Source organism: Misgurnus anguillicaudatus, chromosome 21, assembly GCF_027580225.2.
Source record: "Misgurnus anguillicaudatus chromosome 21, ASM2758022v2, whole genome shotgun sequence".
Taxonomy (NCBI): Eukaryota; Metazoa; Chordata; class Actinopteri; order Cypriniformes; family Cobitidae; genus Misgurnus; species Misgurnus anguillicaudatus.
In genome coordinates, this window is record NC_073357.2 from 47,704,288 (window position 1) to 47,717,713 (window position 13,426).

The window sequence follows — 13,426 nt, forward strand, 5'->3', positions numbered from 1 at the left end:
GCGCACACACAGCAGCCTGTCATCAGTGCATGTGAACAGAGCGATCTCTCTCTCACGTCTTAAAGCTACAGTATCCTAATTCATCTCTCAATAAAATTACTCTCTGCTCATCAGTGAAGAACTGTTGTATTTCATACGAATGCGTGTATATTTAAGTCATACAGTAAAGAATGTGTGGGCCCTATAATTTCCGCGATCACGGAATCGCGGACGGAATCGCGGAATTGACTAATTAACACAGAATCTAGTATGAACGTGGAATTTTGCGGAATTTTACATATTTTGAATAAAATTATGTTTTTGTGTGGGAGACGAACGTATGTCTGGGGGAAATGCAGACCGGGGGAAGTAAATCTGGACGACACGCCCCCTGCCGTCGTTTCAGACCCCCTCCAAAACACTGAAACCATGGCGAAGCGGCTCTCCACGACTCTGCTTTCGTCAGCGAAAAAATTAAGAAATTCGACGCTAAGCACTTAGTTCCGAGCAGGTCTCACATGACTTTTATGTGACCAGAGAACTGTAATTTTGGAAGTTTTGTCAACACACTGTTCACGGTGAGCGCAAAGATACATGCACTCTCTCATCCACGTCATGCACTCTCTCATCCACGTCTGTCTCACTGTACCTCTCTCACGTGCACGCGCTCACGCATCTGTCCGAAGTGCGAACACAAATCCTCATGTATTTGTTCAGTTTTATGCATTTCAAGCGAGCTGAGGCAAACTAACTATCCCTCGCATTTAAAATATAATCATCTGCATCATGGCGCCGCTCTCTGTCTCTCTTTCGCTCGCACATGCAAAGAGCTGCGTGCTCATGCTGTCCTAAGTCAGATCACTATCCTGTGTATGTTTGTAAAGTTATATGCATTTCAAGCGATTGTGTATAAAATATGGATCGCGTTCCGCTGGATTGATGTGTTTAAGGCACTTCTGAAGGCACCACTGCTTTGACACCTTGTTGTAGCCTTCTGCAACAACACTAAACAATGCATTGAATTGAGGTGTGTGTGTGTGCGCGCGCCCGCGTGTGCGTGTGTATGTGCGTGTGTAAATGCATCTTTTATAGTCATTAAGTAATCCTGTTATCCAGTTTTTCCCCAAATCATTTACATTTTAATCATTAACATTAAAGGCACACTCTTTTTATGACTAAAATAAAAGTCAAGGGTAAAAAATGTATTTGCCAAAAATTAAAACGGATAAAACGGAATTTGCAAAAATGAAAACGGAGAAAACGGAATTTGGGAAAAAATAAAACGGAATTTGGGAAAAAATAAAACGGATTTTATAGGGCCCTACAGACATGAAAGGTAATTGTGGGATGCGTTTGGGTTTGTCACCATGCTGTGACTGTCCCATAATGCAGTGTGGTAGAGATTTGTGGCCACAGCTGGATGACAGATGCAGGGAGAAAGGATAACACCACACACACACACCTAAACACCTGTCAGGTGAAGATTATCTGCACACATGGACAGCAGTTTAGATGCCGGTATACTGCACTTGTATATGGTACCTGGATCTGATTTAGCATGTTGGCATTTTGCATGAATAGGTTTTGTCATTTTAGCGAGTGCTTTAGACAATTTATCCTGTTTTATCTCTTCCAGTGACATAAAGAATCTCTTCCTCCAGGGAGTCCTGGCCAAGATTTAAACATTAAATGCTCTGAATACGCTGTGTGTAGTAATAGTTTATGCAAATATGAATCTTCTCCTACAATATAATTTAGTCACCCTCATACCATCCCAAATGTATTTGAGACACTCATAAATGAATGAGATTCAATGTTATTGACACATTCTGTATTTGCCACACTGATCTGTATGTTTCCATGGTTATCTAATCGTTAAATAAGCTCAAAAATCTTAATAGTTTTCTCTCACAAACATATTGTTTCACTTCAGAAGACATACATTAACTTAATGGAGTCATTTGAATTACGTTAATGATGGATAGATGTGCTTTTGGAGCTCGGTACCATGTTGAGCCTGACATTAAAATATAACATAACTGCATATTAATATTAACGTGTTTATGTTGAACTTAAAAAAGGATCTCATGTACATCCGGGATGGCATGAGGGCGAGTAAATTATGAGAGAATTTTCATATTTGGGTGAACTATTCCTTTAAAGCTTTCATCAAAAAGTCTATCTTTGCCTTGAGATTTTTTACATCATTACTAAAAATGACATGTTCTCTGACATCTTAACTTTTCTTCCTTTTACTTTTGCTCCGCTCTGTCTTTGAATATCTGTCAGTGTAGATGCCTGTCTGTCAGCAGTTTGTTTCTACACCCAGTGCTCTTCAGTGCTGTCCTGGGAAGAGTGACAGCCTGTGCGCTCTAAAAAGTCCATAATTAGTCTCGAGTGGCACCCCATTTCAACACTCACTCTCTCAACATTCTCTCTCTCTCTTTATCTCTCTCTCTCACTCTAGGTTGAAGAAAGCTTTATTGCACTGATGAATATAATATCAGAGCATTACATTTTAGATTAATATTTCTAGGTTAATTTAAGGGCTATCAGTTGATTTAAAAATTAAAACAAAGTATTTAAAATGATAATTATTGGATTTTAGGTAAGTTTTTCTGAATTGCTAAAACACTAATCCATATTCTCTGAAACAAATTCATAGTGGCCTAAACCAATTTGTCAAATCATGCATTCTTTTTGCAAAACTCTAAACACAAACTTTTCACTAAAATGCATTTTACACTGCAGTGCACTTGATTTATAAGTGCTAAACATAGACGAGCAAAAGTTGAAGACAACTACTGTACAACACAGTCGTCATCAATCAAACACAACATCTCAAAATTGTACACACTTTTTCGATTGTTTTTTTACCAATTGTGTGGATTGGAAACAGCCTGAGAGGCAGGTGAAGTGTATAAGAAAGAAAAAGACACCAGAGACGATGCATATTGGCAAAATTTACAGTTGGATTGTTGACTTTTTACAAAATACAAGTGATGCTACAGTAATATTGAAAACATACTTTTATTTGGCAGTAAAAGAACTGAACTAAACTTGTGATTACAGTAATACGGATTTTTAACAGTATTTGTCAAGTGTGTTGTTAAATACAATAAACATGTATTTTTCTGTAAGCAGATGTCCTGGGTGTTGTGTTTTCCATTTTTTACAGCAACACTAAAGACACTGTAAAATGTAATTTGTTGACTTTACTTAAAAAAACTTAGGAAACCGATTGCCTCAAATTTTTAAAGTAAAGTTGACAATCAATTTTTAAGTTGTTGTAGCTGAGAAGAAATGTGTTAGGACAACTCATATCATGGTAGTACACTTGAGTACAGTTAACGCAAAATCATTAGTTATGATGACAAAAAAAATGTTAGTCAAGACAACTCATGTCATGGTAGTACAGTGAACTTAAAAATAATTAGCTCCCGTCACTAAGGAAATGTCAGTTCAGACAACTGAGTTATGTTCAGTTAGCAGTACTCATTAAGGCAAGTTATCCTTACAAGGCTAAGTGTTCACATTACTAAGAAAATCTTAGGAAACCGATTGCCTTAAAATATTCAAGTAAACTTTACTCAAAAGTTTTAAGTTGTTGAAACAAAGAGAGACAACAGTTTGAATGAATCAATGAAACACTTTATTTGATTGAAACAGATCAATACAGTGAACTGCACATCCAATAAGAGAGAATTTGAATTTTGAAAAAAGACATAAAAACCCAACAAATCACACATTCACCATTACACAAAACCAAGACCAAATGACAAAAAGAAAAAAATATATATTTCCATCAAGAATGTAGATACACCATAAATGTAAGTGTGTGTGTGTGTGTGTGTGTGTGTGTGTGTAAAACAAAGAACTTCACTACTCACTGCACAGAAGATTTTTGAGTGATTGAATTTTGGGCCTTAAAGGAACACGCAGACATTTTGGGTTTTTACTTTATTCACCGTATCCCCCAGAGTTAGATAAGTCCATACATACCTTTTTCATCTCTGTGCGTCCTGTAACTCTTTCTGACGTACCCACCGCTAGCTTGGCTTAGCAAAAAGACTGGAAGTAAATGGCTCCAGCTAGCATACTGCTCCAAATAAGTGACAAATTAACGCGAACATTTTCCTATTTATATGTTGCGATTTGTATAGTCACAGTGTGTACAAATAACAAGGTCATATGAGACAGACATCTTTTAACAGTATACATACAGGAAACTATATTCTCAGATGAAGCACTGATACTTGGCTGGAGTGATTAGCACAACTCTCTCCTCACCAGGGGGCTTCTCAGGTGCTGCGAACAAATCACTCCACCCAAGTAGCAGTGCTTCTATAGTTCCCTGTATGTACACTGCCAGAAGATGGCTGTGTCTCATATGACCCTGTCACTTGTACACGCTGCGACCACACAAATCACAACATACAAATAGGAAAATGTCTGCGCCACTTCGCCACCCATAGGGAGCAGCATGCCAGCTGAAGCCATCCACCTACAATCCCTGTGCCAAGCCAAGCCAGCGGTGGGCGCGCCAGACAAAGCCACAGGACACACAGAGATGAAAATGGCATGCATGGACCCATCCAACCCTGGGGAATTCTGGTGAACAAGCTAAAAACCCAAAATGTTGGTGTGTTCCTTGAGGTGGGGTACCTTCCGGGATTACTGTTAGGATCTCAATGGAGGTGTTGGCCAGTTCCGGTTCATCACAGTCCTAAAAACACAAATTACATGAGATATTACACAATTCCACATTGATATACAACCTTGCATTTAGGTAGAAAACACAAAGCAGCCACTTTAGAAAGAAGGTTGATAGGTAGTTATGATCAGGACCAATTGAGGGTATCTCACATCTGCTCATATTTACATCTGAAGAGGCATTGGCTGATGACACATTAGCCTTATTGAGTTAGCCCTACCATTTGTTCCAAAAACGTGATAGAACACCACCTCCAATGTTTTTGTTGTAGCGAGATATTTTAAGACAACCTTTTTACTAGTAAGTCACCATTGTTTGTTTGACCCATAATGCATTATAGACCGTGACGTAGACCGGTCCAAGCGCCGCTACAAACAAAAGGCAAAAAAACTATAACATTATCAAGTGAAGCGATTACCTCAATTAGCGAGCGAAATGTCTGCCATTCAAGACTTTCCAATTTGAGCCTAAACATGCCGTAAACACGGAGGAAGGTATATTTCGCTCGCTAACTGAGGTAATAGCTTATCTTGATAACGTTATTGTTTATTTGCCTTATGTTTGTAGCAGCGCTTGGAGCCATCTACATCAGTCCAGAATGCATTATGGGTAAAAATGCTGTCTTTAAATATCGCTACAACGAAAACATTGGGGTGTTCTTCTATCACGTTTGTGGGGCAAAACGTTAGGGCTAACCCAAAAAGGCTAATTTGTTAAACTATCCAGAGGTCCTTTTAACTAAAATTTCCAATAAGCATAACCTATGCATTACACATTGTACTGAGCAGTAGGGCTGGGCGAGAAATCGACTGCGATTCTCATGCACATCTCATCAGTAAAGCTGGCTCCGCGTTTATTAGTAAATCACCATCACCTGCTTTCAGGTGGAGCAGCATTTACTACACAGAGCCGTATTTCACAGAGAAGCTCGGCAAAATCTCATGCATTATCAGAGGCGATTTTCCACGATTACGAACACGATTTTGCCTAGCTTCTCAGTGAAATACGGCTCTGTGTAGTAAATGCTGCTGCATTTGAAAGCAGGTGATGGCGACTTTACTGATGAGATACGCATGAGAATTGCAGTCAATTTATGGCCCAGCTCTACTGTGCAGTTTGCATTGCATGTCGAAATTGCATATGGCATATATGAAAATAATAGGCCACTTTTATGACACTGTTGTTTCCAAATCTGGAGGTGCTGTGGCATTTGCAATGCATGTGTTGTGACCCCTCTCGGCCATAGGGTTGCTGCGGTGACAGAATTTTCCCACCGGTTAATCGGTGCGTGACAACCCCGATGATACCGGTTTCACAGGGTGGGAGGGGCTTACTTTCAATTTGAATTAGATGCAACTGTTTAAATGCAGTGCTTGTGTACGCTGTCTTAAAGGAATAGTCTACTCATTTTCAATATTAAACTATGTTATTACCTTAACTAAGAAGAGTTGATACATCCCTCTATCATCTGTGTGCGTGCACGTAAGCGCTGGAGCGCGCTGCAACGCTTCGATAGCATTTAGCTTAGCCCAATTCATTCAATTGTACCAATCAGAGATAAAGTTAGAAGTGACCAAACACATCAACGTTTTAACTATTTAAGACGAGTAGTTATACGAGCAAGTTTGGTGGTACAAAATAAAACATATCGCTTTTCTAAGCGGATTTAAAAGAGGAACTATATTTTATGGCGTAATAGCACTTTTGGGAGTACTTCGACTCGGCGCAGTAACACCCTCCCTCTCCCATTATGAGAGTGAGAAGGGGAGCGGACTTTTCAGGCGAGTCGAAGTACTCACAAAAGTGCTATTACACCATAAAATATAGTTCCTCTTTTAAATCCGCTTAGAAAAGCGATACGTTTTATTTTCTACCACCAAACTTGCTCGTATAACTACTCGTCTTAAATAGGAAAAACGTTGATGTGCTTGGTCACTTCTAACTTTATCTCTAAATGGTAGCATTGAATGAATGGGGCTAAGCTAAATGCTATCGAAGCGTTGCAGCGCGCTCCAGCGCTTACGTGCATGCACACAGATGATAGAGGGATGTATCAACAATTCTTAGTTAAGGTAATAACATATTTTAATATTGAAAATGAGTAGACTATTCCTTTAAACAACATATATCTATATTATAACAAAAATGAGTAAACATACGGCTTCTGCCATCGTCTGGTCAGTCGCTCGCCTCACACACTCTGAAAGGAATAAATGAAATCTGACACCGGCTGCTCTGTGATGATGCGCGTTCAGCTCTGCTGAATTCAGGCAGAAGACACATTCATGTTTGCTCTCTCTAACGAAACTAAATTATTTAATTACAAAAAAATATCAAAACGACGGTGAAAGACGGTGTCGCGGTGGGCAAGTGATCTAACCGGTAAGAGGCTGACACACTGGTAATCACCGTTACAACGACTATCGCGACAAGCCTACTCGGCCACTGTAAATTAACACCTGAAACTACTTACAAAGTATGTCTTGAAGAAGTCTTTGTTCTCATCTCCAAGGAGGATGGGAAGGCCACGGAGGACTGCTGTTCACTAAGCAGTAACATCTGTATTCTGAAAGATAATTTCATACATATCACCCATAAATGGTCAAGGACCATCAATTAACAGCTCTGAAAATACAATGTGGTTACACTATTTTGCTGACACCATTAAATCATTAATGTGCATGAGAAACGTACCCCCAGTGCGATTTGATGATGCAAATACCCCTTAAGTATCTGGCCGGTACCATCCACCCTTGGACTTGAAAATGTCAAGACAGCGAGGAGTGTATTTGTCCAGTTCTTTGAAAAACTCGATTTTGAGGTTTTTGCTGGTTAAGCGAAAGAACTCTGACAGAACCTAAAGAAACAGACAAATGAGCATTTAATGAAGTCATTTTGGATGCGTTTTAATAACAAATCACTAGGTCACACTGGCCAGAAAACTAGTATTACACAAGCCTCGAAAATGAATATGTTACTGCAACTTCTGCATCCAATCAGCTCTAATTAACGCTTGCTTGTAAGGCATAAAGGATACATGTATGTATATTGCCCTGCTACTCATTCCATTACAACAGGCTATCTGAATATAACAAATTGTATATGTATGTATTTTATGCTTAGAATTAGTCAAGGGGGTTTTATGGTTATTTGGTTCATATCATAACTTTCTATTCTGAAAGTTTCATTAATTTAGGTTTAGTATCTAGTATTTTTCAGTAATGCAGTTATTTTGGGAAAATTTTAAATAATTGCAGGCTGAGTTGAGGTGCCCTTAATTTTCTGCTTGGGCCAAAATGTTAAATAAATAACCTTAATTATTTTAAAATCACAAAAATACCAAATGCCCTTTCAATAGAAAAATATATCCCACCTTTAATATTGGAGCACATTAACAGTAAGTTACAAACCTTGAGCGGGAGCGTGAAGTGCACTTCCTGCTTGGCAGTCTCTGCATTAACGCTAATGTTAAAAACAGAAAAAAATTCGAATCTCAAAATTAAAAATCGAATGAATATATGAATATTCTGATCCAGACCTCCTGCTTAACAGCTGAGCTAGCAGATAAGTTAAAGTTTTACTGTGCCATCGCCAGTTATAGCCGATGCACGCAACAGTTAACAAGCACATTGCGTTTGGCGATATGAATTCATATTTACAGTTTAAGAAATTTGAGATTTACAAGGTGGGACTATGACAAGGTGGTTAGCTAGCTTTAGCTTAAACCTTACCTCACAAACAAAACTCAGCTCAGAACATTAACAGAACATAGTCCTGACTTTACTAAATTGTAGAAATACATTTAACCTACAAACAGACTAAAGTATTACATACATGGCCTCTCCAAATTAACATTTTGCATGCTCTTACCTTCAAACCAAATCCAGAAAAACGTTCTTTTGCCGCGTGATGGTTCAAATCCAACGTCTCAGGAGGAACTGCGCATGTGCAATCTCTTCTTCGTTGATTTGTATTGGCGGTTGGCATCCAGCATGGTGCATTACCGCCACCAACTGTTGGGAGGGTGTGGAGACACTCATACTTCTCAAGTAAAGGTTACTGAAGTATGATAAGTTTAATTACTCTCCTCACCAAAATGCTGTGTCAACTTATTGTAAGCTAGTAGAGTCAACAAATTATGGAGCAACTAGTTATGATAACTATTTATTTTTAAGTAAAGTTAGCTATTACATTTTACAGTGGAGTTTTTGCTCTTTGCTCCCCCTACAGGTTGGAAGCGGAATTGTCCATTACCACTGTCGTAAATAATTTAGCCTACTGCAGCAAAGCTGGCTCTGATTGGATTGTAGGTCTGCCGTAAAGCAAGTTTTTGTATTTTCACTCGAACTACAGGACCACGTCACGACTTGATGGTTGTAAACTTCTTAAGTGCGGTTTTGGCCGATAGAGGGCTGCAAAGCGAATGTGAAAGTGCCGTTCACCCTGTTTCGAGTGGATGAATGACTGAAACTTTTTTGGAAACGTTATTTTAAAGTAAAAAAAAAAAAACTCCTTAGTGTTGCTTTAAGGTAATGCCTAATGGGTGCTCTGTAGTGATTTATATTATAGACTTACGTGTGTATGATTTGAAAGCTTAGGTGTTAGGTGCTAGAAAAGTCATGGGTTTTGTGAATTTAGTTTGACAATTTGTGTTTTAAAGGGATAGTTCACTTTAAAACGAAAATTCTGTCATCATTTAATCATTCTCAGGTTGTTCTAAACCTGTATGAATTTAAAAGAAGATATTTTGAGAAATTATGATAAACACATACCATAGTGACCATTGACTTGAAAAATATTTTGTAAGTATTGTGATAAATGATGAAGAAAATATTTTCAGAAATGATGGTAAGCACACAGTTTATGGTTCCCATTAAATTCCATTTTTTTTTTATTCCTACTATGGAAGTCAACGGTTACTATTTGCTGTGAGTTTACCATCATTTCTCAAAATATCTTCTTTTGTGTTCATCAGATAAAAAAAATTCATACAGGTTTAGAACAACATGAGGGTGACTAAATGATGACAGAATTTTTATTTTAAAGTGAACTATCCCTTCACGGTTTTGAGAAAATTAGTGATGGTTCCAAAAAAATGTGTTTTAGCAATTCAGAAAAACTGTAATATTTGTGATCTGGCTGATATATTTAGGGGTTGTTCACACAGAACTTGCGACCTTTTTTTTAAAACTGGTGGTGTGTGGGCATGAGATCAGCATCTGCAGTTTCGTCTTCCGAGTTGTGTTTCTTCAGAGTCTGACACCATGCTTTTTATGTTTTAAAAACACTGTGATAAAAGTCATTTTTTTGTGGTGGCACATCAGCCAGGGGAATGGATGAATAATGGATAACTAACATGCGGTTAGTTCGGTCATTTTTGGATGCGGAGCAACAAAATGACGTGCACACGGCCACGCGAACTGTAGTCCACTATGCAATAATATCCTTTTTGGCACTCGCACCAACGTTTTCAGAGTCAAAGCGGGGCACGTCATGTAAAAGAGAGGTAGTGAAAAACTGTCCAAAAATAGTTTGCTCTGTGCAAAAATGTATTTTTTTGTAAGTTTTGACATTGAAAAAACTGATACACACAAAATATGTTCGAATTCTGAAGTTTCAAAGATGGCGCAACTACTAAAAATGTTGCTTTGGGTTGCATGTCAGCTGCTATAAAGTCCAGGACTCCAGAGCTTCTGATGACAGTCTGGTCTAGCTAAAGCTCAATTGATACTTCTGCATAGGACCTATGCCTTAACCTCTACGCCGTCAGTTACACGTCTGTTTTCATTTATACTTCTGCATCGTTTTTGAAGAGGTGCACATCATATGGGCTTCCCCTATAGGCTACGACGTTGGGTTCTCATCTATGCCTACAATTTTGGGCTGTGCAAAAATATCGATACAGCTAACTATTGTGATACATTTTTCCATGATAGTGTATCAATATTTCTATCTCTACTATCGATATATATATATATGTGTGTGTGACCAGTATTTGTTTCTCATTTTCTCGAAACTTGTGCTGCCGACTTATGTCCCTGGTTTCCGTGACGGGTCACATATGGGGTGTCACGATTTTCCAAATCCTCGATTCGATGACATTTTTTATTCTAAGGCCACGATTCAATTCGATTCTCGATTTTTACATTTTTTTAAGACAAAAAATGATAGACCATTATTATTTATTATTATAGTTTCACATTAACATGCACATTGTGTGCTTTACCTCGCATGAGGGTTTGTGGGCTTCACTTTACGCGAGAGGGCTTGTAGAGAGAGGATTCTTCTTGCACGAACAAAATGCGCACGTTTTGGACTCCTAGCATCTGAAATTACAAGAGCGTGTCATAAGCAGCTGCGCTTCTCTCTGTCTCACGTGCACTAAAGTAGTAATCCTTACGTATTTGTTTAGTTTTATGTGTTTCATGCGAGCTGAGGCAAACTATCCCTTTTGCTTAAAATATTACCCGGTGCATCTTGGCGACTCTCTCACGCACGTGCAGAGAGCTGCGCTCTGTCCGAAGTCAGATCACTAGGTAATAATCCCGTTTATGATTTGCATTTCAAGGAGTTGTAGCAATACATCCCTCGTGTTTAAAGCTCACGTAACACACGCTGTTTCTGCATTTCTGATGTTAATCTGGAGTACCTATAGAGTAGTATGACATCCTTTATATCTCTGAAGAGTCTTTAGTTTAATCAGATTTATAAAAGAAAGATTAGCTTTACCGATTCTTTACGTTAACGTACGAAAAAATGAAGAAGGAGGAGTTACTACCATGGGAGGAGCGAGTACGAGTCATGCAACACTATACAACACTGTTTTAACTTATGATTCACTACATGTTCGTGTCATTTATATAATATGCACGCGACTATTTCCAACATAAGACGGTCTTACTTACCGCTTGCAATCGTCATGACCCGGTTGGGGAAATCCAGCGCATCAAACACACACGCAAAACTCCGCTGCTACCCCGGATAATAAACTATATCCATTGTTTTCATAAGGCTGGATGTCTTCTCCTTACATCCAAAAACACACTTCTTACGTGCCATTGTTGACTTTTGAAATTAAACAAAGCTGAGTGGCAGGAAAAAAACTTGCCGAAACTTGTACGAACCCTGGCGAAGTGCGTTCGGCACAGAAATACTCTATAACATGTCCAACTGCTGTTTTGACAGTTTGCCTACCTTTAGCATGAGGAAACAACTCTATAACTGTGTTAATAAGTCAGAATGCTTGAAATACCATTAAACCCCCCCTTTAAAATCGAAATCGTGACACCCTTAATATATATATCTTTTTTTTTTCAAAATCCCTCTGTATTTGTCAAACGACCTCCTCCGCCTCTGTAGTTGTCGCTGTCCATTTGTCTGTCATATACAACCGGCCAATGTCTCAAAAGTTAGCGCGAGTGAGAAAATGGCAGAAAATGTAAAAATGCCTGCAGCTTTCAAAATAGACGTGTGGACGCACTTTGGCTTTAAAGAAAAAAATCTGCTCTATTTTTTTACATTTTTGATTAAAAAAAGGGAAAAAAATTACAATGTATCGCCTAGTGTTGTCACGATACCAAAATTATTGGTTCGATACCGATACTATGTCAATGGTTTCGATTCCGATACTTTTTCGATACTTTTTCTGAAAAGGGAGAAACACTCTCAAATCTCATTCTAATCATATAACACACTAATAAATTAACATATATGAACAGCAGATATATTAAACATTTAAGCAAAATATAAAATATATCAAAATATAAAAAATAAATTAGAGCAATGGCATTCAAGGTAAAAAAAAAGAATAATTTTAGCAGCATTATCTGAGTTTTTCTCTAGTGAGCATTAGCATAGTAAAAAAGATAAACAAGTACTTAAACAAATGCATTGCTTTTTGTTTGTTAATGTTAATACATTAACATTTATATGATAAACAGATTATAGTGTAAATATGAAAATATACTTCACTGAACGACATGAGGGTTAATAAATTACGTGTTTTTGTGAACTTAAAGCACAACAGTATCTGGGTTCATTTACTTTTTACCACAGTAAAAGTATTTTCTTGTCAGCTTAAATGCTGTCTTATTTCCTAAGTCTGATAACTGTGAGGCGATTGTATTAACTTGAATCATTACAGGCAAAACGTGACCACACGCATATCAACAACAATTTGGTAAGTCTAGAATTAATACTTAGTGATGATTATCAATCTCTTGTTGGCGTGTCGGTCCTCCAGTGCTTTGCTAGCGCCATTAGCACGCGGCTCTGTAGCAACGCATATTTGGTTTACTTCACTTGTGTCCTTCGGGTTTGCATGTTTATTTGACTCACATCCGAAAAAGCCTCCACACAGCAACACTGCTTGGCTTTCTTGTACTGTTAAACCAGAGCGGACGAGACGAGGAGAGGAGGCGGAGCACTGTATTCACGTGCACTGTGTGTGCGGCGCCGTTTAAAAGAAAGAGAGAGAGAGAGAGCGAGAGCGCGCAGCTTGTGTTTGAAGAGTTACATAAAAAACAACTCGCAGCTCGTCTCGGAGTATCGATTCCGCGGGACACGAGTATTGGAATCGTTTTAAAATTTCAGTATCGATATCTATCGAAATATCGATAATTTTGACAACACTAGTATCGCGTATACATTGTATCACGGGCCATATATTGTGATACGTATTGTATCATGAGGCCCCTGCCAATACCCAGCCCTAGTACAATTGACGCAGAAATA

At 38.4% G+C, this 13,426-nt stretch overlaps 1 long non-coding RNA gene across 2 annotated transcripts; it reads right to left on the bottom strand.

The window, feature by feature from the left end:
- Positions 1–4,183: 4,183 nt before the first annotated feature.
- On the bottom strand, positions 4,184–8,846 carry LOC129444817 (uncharacterized). 2 transcript variants are annotated; one of them, XR_012360344.1, is made up of 5 exons: positions 8,564–8,846; positions 8,104–8,155; positions 7,388–7,550; positions 7,167–7,259; positions 4,184–4,705 (listed from the first exon to the last, which is right to left on the bottom strand). It is a non-coding gene; the product is annotated as an uncharacterized lncRNA (long non-coding RNA). The 2 variants fall into 2 exon arrangements; XR_012360343.1 differs by lacking the exon at positions 8,564–8,846 and having other exon boundaries at positions 8,104–8,538.
- Between the last annotated feature and the right edge of the window lie 4,580 nt (positions 8,847–13,426).